This window comes from Ursus maritimus, unplaced genomic scaffold (genome assembly GCF_017311325.1).
Source record: "Ursus maritimus isolate PB19 unplaced genomic scaffold, ASM1731132v1 scaffold_1, whole genome shotgun sequence".
NCBI classification, from domain to species: Eukaryota; Metazoa; Chordata; class Mammalia; order Carnivora; family Ursidae; genus Ursus; species Ursus maritimus.
The window spans coordinates 33,476,562-33,483,491 of NW_024423343.1; positions in this window are offsets into that span (position 1 = coordinate 33,476,562).

The following is a 6,930-nucleotide window of genomic DNA, read 5'->3' on the forward strand; positions in this document are numbered from 1 at the left end:
CCCCACATCAGGCTCCTCCGCTGTGAACCTGCTTCTTCCTCTCCCACTCCCCCTGCTGTGTTCCCTCTCTTGCTGGCTGTTTCTATCCTGTCAAATAAATAAATAAAATCTTTAAAAAAAAAAAAAGAAATGGGGGATCCTGCACAAGAAAACGGGTCTGTCTGGCCCAGTCCTAGCTAGGGGTGACAACACTGTTTGCCCCCTGGCCATGCTCTTAGGTTTCCTAGTAACCAGCGCTTCCTCCATCACTGAGCCTGGCGTGGTGATAACACGGAGGTTTGTCCCCCAGGACTCTGAGCCCCAGGCCCTCCCCAGCTTTTCCTCATCCTCTAACTCCTCCCCACTCTCTGCCTCTGTTTCCTGTTTGAATGTTTTTAAGGGCTTCTGCCTTTTTGCCTTCACATCTCGCACATTTTTTTTTTAAGATTTTTATTTATTTATTTGACAGAGATAGAGACAGCCAGCGAGAGAGGGAACACAAGCAGGGGGAGTGGGAGAGGAAGAAGCAGGCTCATAGCAGAGGAGCCTGATGTGGGGCTCAATCCCATAACGCCGGGATAACACCCTGAGCCAAAGGCAGACACTTAACCGCTGTGCCACCCAGGCGCCCCCACATCTCGCACATTTTATAACCAAAACACTGGCAATGATACAATTCCTATATGTTGTACCCTTCACTGGATTATCTCTAATTCACCCCACAGTGCAGGAGATTATCCTCCCATGTTATGGACGAGGAAATCGAGGCTCAAACAGATGCATAGATTCAAACTCGGTCCTGTTGGACCAAACACAAGGATTTTTCCGCTGTAACACACTAGTCTCCCTTCCCTTGGGAATTTGAAATGCACAATGTGGGTGGAAGAGCAATAAGTTTAAACTAAGCAGTTAGTCCTTGTCTACACATTAATACACAATCGTGGTTCTCAACGCAACTGATCTGAGAATTAACTGGGGAAGTTGAAAAAAATACCAATCTTCAGACCCCAGCTTCGGAATTTCAACCTGAGCAGAATTACAAGAGCTACCACAGATCGAGCACTTAGGAGTAGTGCCTGGGCCTTCGACAGTCGTCAGCAAATATTTGCTGCTATTGTTATGCAGGTTCCCATCTGTATGATGGCTATAAATTATTGGACATATTGTACAGATAAGCAAACAGTTCGCTGTCAATGAGATGATGAATGGCAGGGCCCGCACAAGCCCAGGAATGTCTCACTTGAGTGGCTCCTGCCCCCATCTGCACTGGCAGAAATGGATGAGCTGCTGGGGGCACCCAGGGGGCTGTACTGAGGATGAACAGAGGGGTCTCAAGGGCTTCGACTTGTGTCATTTGTAAAGTATGGATCCTAGGCTCTCCCAGTCTTAGCACTTTCTAAAAAGGAAGATGAATCATTGACAAGGGAAATGTGAACCTCAAGCTGGTTAAACTCTCCTTGTGATCTGCAAGGATCATCATTAATTCACTTGCTGTAACCAGTTTCTTGCTTCCATCTTGAGATATATGTGTGTGAGGGTCTGCTTCACAGTGAGTGATGTCCGCGGTCTTCTGTGCCCGGGGAGCTGGCGGACAAGGCGTTGCACCGGAAGCAGGACCAGGGGAGCTGGTTCTCGCTCAGCGCAGGGTAAGGACAGCCTTACTTGCCAAGTGCTTTCCACCCTCCTGAATCTCAGCTCCCGCCTGAAGGCCTATTCCACAGACTTGTGTCTACGAATCTGCTAAAAGCAAGTTTGAGTCTGTAGATGTCCCTAAGAAAGCCCAGAGGAATTAAACCTCCTTTCAACCAACTGTGGCACACCCTTCCCATTAATCTAGACTTGCACCGGAGGACATGAATCAAAGACAAATACTCTCCGTGAAACAAAAATCCCCACACATGCATATTCTTTTGTTTGTTGCTTCTTTATTAAGTCGTGTTTACCTGACTCACAGGCCAGATGGTCTGGCTTGTGGATTCGACTGGACCCCTCTTCGCCCTTCTTTGACTCTGCCATCCAGCCTTGGCTCTGGCCCTAGACTCTTTTTAGGGAGTGGGAAGAGAAAAGAAAAGAGATGGCATTCCAATCAATCTTTTTCATTCCCTCCTGGGCCTTGTAGGGAGAGACTTGATTAGTTATCTAAGAGTTTTTAACAGTTGGGATTTTAAATCTTTTGATTTTTGTTTTGAAATTGAGATGATTAGATAGTCACGGATAGATGGAAGAGTTAGAGTCACTGATTTCAATTTATATATTCTATAACGTGCTGGTTGCCAAACCTGCCCCCTCTACTCTCGAAAAGAAACTACTGCAGACAAGAACACATATCACTGATCTAGAAAGGAGGAAATGGTGGTAACTGTTGGGCTGTGATGCCAATATCCATGTAACCAACCTAACTTTTTCCATATTTTCTTGGAGGCCTGAGCATAAACAAGGTGAGGGTCCTCCATGTTCTTGCTTCACTATATGCCCATACCCAAGAAATGGGGCACCCTACAGACAAGTGTCAAGAATCATTTAAAAAATTGTTTTATTATAGTAAAGTATGCATAACATAAAATCTACCATTCTAACCATTTTTAAGCGTACAGTTCAGGGGCACTAAGTACGTTCGCACGGCTATACAACCATCACCACAATCCAAGAGCCACTTTTCATAATATAACAACATATTCATTAGGCACAATGCAGTTTCCTTCATTTTTTGTTAAAGAATTATTTTTTTATTTGAGAGACAGAGAGAGACAGAGAGAGAGAGAGCATGAGTGGGGGGAGGGGGAGAGGGAGAGAGAGCAGATCCCTGCTGAGTGCAGAGTCCAATGCGGAGCTAGATCTCACAACCTTGAGATCATGACCTGAGCCGAAACGGAGTCAGACACTTAACGGACTGAGCCACCCAGGGGCCCAATGCAGTTTCCTTTAAAGTTAAATTTAAATTTCTTTTCATTTAAAGCGTTTTTCTTACTTTATCTCTTTTGATCCTTGTCAATAGCCACACTTTTTAGTCTAACACTGGAAGGGTGGGTGTTACAAAGACATTTAGGAAACCACAGTTCAGAAAGTGTGGTGACCGAGCTGCACAGCTACCGTATCTCCATCCAGCACTAGTGACCATTTCTTTAAAAAGGATGGGTGGATTATTCTCTGAAACAGATATTTTCTCTATTTTAAAAGAAGTCACTCCTCACTTTCTGTAAAGGACATTCATTTTACTCGTTCTCCAGAGAGAAGGATTTCAAGAATGTCTGTAATAGTAACAATTACAAAGCATTCAGTTAAAAATGGGCAATGATTTGATTTCCTCAAAACTATTAGTAAAAATAGTACCATACACACCCTCAGTAGGGCAGCGGGCACGCAGGCACAGGCAAGCCCCAGGGGAGACTGCTAAGAAGGCAAAATGTGTATTTGGTGTTGTCCCCACACAGGACACTGTTTCTTCCCCCAGAGGTGTCCCCTCAGACTCACCGTCCATACCCTCTTGCTTCCAAATCCTGCTCTCGATGGACATTCAACTAAATGACAACCCACCTGCTGTATTAGGAGGGTTAACGCGGTTTCTTATTTATCTTTCTTGAGATAGTCTATACAAAACCAAAAGGAAAACAGATATTTGCATTAACTTTAATTTCTGTGCAAATGATTTGCTTATTTGTATAAAGATGTGCATGTTACAATGTTTTCATCTAACTCCATCTTGTAGCCCTTTCCACACCAGTACTTATGAACCATTTCAATCCTTTATTACTCCGTGCTTCCAGGTTAGAGTTTAACAGTGCATTTAAGTCAGAGTTTCTGTGAACCCGCTTGGGATCCTTAGAACAACCGTGCTGAAGAGTGAAAACGCCGTGTTGACCCTGAGGCTGACCCTGGGAGCCAAGGCTGTTTGATTTCCTCACAGTCAGTGACAGTTGGTTAGTGAGCAAAAGGGCCAGATTTTAGAAATGGGTCTTCTGCCACCGGGGTTGGGCATGTTATGAACTCTCCAAATTAGACTTTTTGTTTTCTTTAAAGTTATTCAGAAGGAGATTAAATGAAAGAGTCCTGATGACAGTCATTCCAAATAACATATTAGAGGTGTGGATAAAATTCATATTCACACATTGTTAAACAAACATTGATCAAGCCCTCGTAATTGCTTATAGTTTCACAAAACAAAGAGAAAAGGTCATGAGTAGGCATTGAAGCTAGGTTATAAAATTAACTCTTTTGTGATTTACCATATTGTTTTACAAACTTCCAGTTTCCGAGAGAATGAGTCATCTCTCACCCAACACAACATCTAGGGGACCAGAAGATGCCACCCCAAAATATACCAGTTTGGCACAAGGATTATTTTGAGCTAGAGGCAAATGAGAATCAACAGATGAAGAAAGAAGCCTTCTGGAGCATCCCTTATCTGACTAAAAGTAGAAACTTCTGAGAAATGAGAACTTCCATAAATTCCTCTCTCAGGGAATTTTTATGGCCATGAAAAAGAAGGAAATTTGGCACCAGCTTAGTTTGCCGCATATAGTTACCTTCCTACAGTTTGCTGCTCTTGGGAGCCTAAAAGCCTTTGCCTTCACTTCTGTACATATTATTCTTTGCAAAAATTCTTTGCAAAAATATTATTCTTTTACAAAAAGTCCTGGTTTTAACCACCCTTTTGAGTTACCAGTCACTGAGGTTTCTCCTACTTGATGTGCTCTGATGCATTAATAAACTGTTCTTCTCTTGTTCGCCTGTCTTTTGTTGGTCTAGTTTTCAGGGCCCCAGACAGAGAACCTAGTAGGGTAGAGGGGGAAATTTTTTCCTTTTCTATAGTGCCAACAATCGTCCCCCTGACAGAGCAGAGGAGAGGCAAAGTATCATGGCCAGGCCTGTTGTCACTCCATCTTCTTTCCTTCTTTTATGCAGGGCAGTAAATGAAGTTTTCCTGGTGGCTCGGACCTTCAGCTAAATATCCACGGGTAAGGACAGTTGTATCCCCAAATACTAGAGCATATGCTAGACACATCCTCATACTAATAATAAAAGACAGTGTACTAGTCATGTCTTTTATTTTGTACTTTTGATGCTTTGACATTTTGAAGCTTTGTTGATTCTGGAGAGATTACCCTCCCAGAGTTAGTTAATTCTTAGAGAGAGCAGATAACTTGCCTGTGAGCATGTTTTTCATAAGCATATCAACTAATCCAGAGTCCATATCCCCAATTACCTCTTTTATGAGATCTCTTACTCCAGGCCACTATTCCTCTGCCCTGCTACTCCAGGCCAGGTACCAGATGCCTAGGGACAGCCCCTACATCCTGAAGGGACAGCCCCTACATCCAGCCCCTACATCCCCTTTCAGTTCACTGAAATTATACAAACTAACCCACCCTAAGCCTGATTACCCCGTTTTGCCCACTCCGTCCAACAAAAGCTCTTGCCCACATTTCCCCCTCACTCCCTCTGCGTCCCGAGCAGGCTGGTGCTTTCCCATGTGGACCTGCATGGTATGCCCCTCCTCTTGGGATCTGTGAATATAAACTCTTTCCTTAAGACAATCATTTCCATGTCTGCATGTCTAACCATACCTGATTAAAACAAACCCCAGGTACCCTTAACATCGACACTGGTTTTTTAACATTTTCGACCCCACTCTGTATAGTCTACAGGAGCAGAAGATGAAATTCCTTGAGAGAGAATCATGGCAGAAGGTATGAAAATTAATAAAAGGAAACCTCATTTAAAACGGAGTCAGGAGGCTGAGGGAGAGCTCTCAGCCTTGCCACTCATTGTCAATTGCAAATCCAACAGGAAGAGAAAAATCTTCACATGGATACTACTTTACTATCCCAAACAGGAGGAAGGAAGGCTTTCCTTCTCCCCCAGCAACAGCCCAGCCAATGAGAGACTGTCACAACTTGGCCAATGAGAAGCCACCATACTCCAAACTCCCAATTTAATCCAATGGATTTTGGTTTATAACAGCCTTCCCAACTCCCCCCCCCCCAACCCTTTCTTCTATAAAAGAGCGTTCCTTTCCTTTGTTCTGTGGACTTGCCTATGGTTTTGCCATAGCTTGCTTGTTATGGATTGCAATTCTCTGCTACTCCCAAATAAACCCATCTTTTGCTGGTAAAATAACTGGCAGTTTCATTTTTAAGGTTAACAAAAGATAACTGAAGTGTGGGTAAGAGGGGGTGCAGTAGAAGAGAAAGGACTTGCACTTGTCCACACTGTCCTAGTGAGGAGGGAGATGGGGGAAAATACTTAGTGTAAAGTTAATGTGAAGTTATGATTTACAATAAATATGTAGGCTGTGAATATATATAAATATATATTCACTGTTCCTGGCTCACAGCTCCCAAAACACTTGAAAGTTCTGATAAGAGTATAAGAGCTTATTTTGTTACAATATTTGGTCTTTTGTAATCTGTTCTGAAATTATTTCAGAACCATGAAGGTGAAATGGGTGTCTTGTTATTCATAACAAGCCCCTTTCAACCACAATTGAGTTTATGTTAATCAGGTGACTTTTGGAAATCCCCTAAGGATGGGGGAGCTGGTGGCCAGGGAAACCAACCATGAATACACGGTTGTAATTTGAGTCCCATCTCTTGACCTCTGAGGAGGGGAGAGACGCTAGAGTTTGGATCAATCACCGATGGTCAGTAATCTAATCACTTATACCTATGTAATGGAGCCGCCATAAAAACATGAAAGGAAGGGGTTAGGAGAGCTGCTGGCTTGGTGAACCAGAATGCATCCAAATGCTAGGCCCCAAACTCCACAGAGGCAGAAGCTCTGGTGTTTAGAACCCTTCTGGACCTCACCCTGTGGGACATTCAGTCAGTATCCACAGGAAGTTGAGTTAATGGCTTGGTGGTCTGGGGGAAAACACACATACACACACATACACAACAGAGCTAGAACTGTCCACAAACTACCCTCACTTCTGACACTAACTGCAAGTTGAGA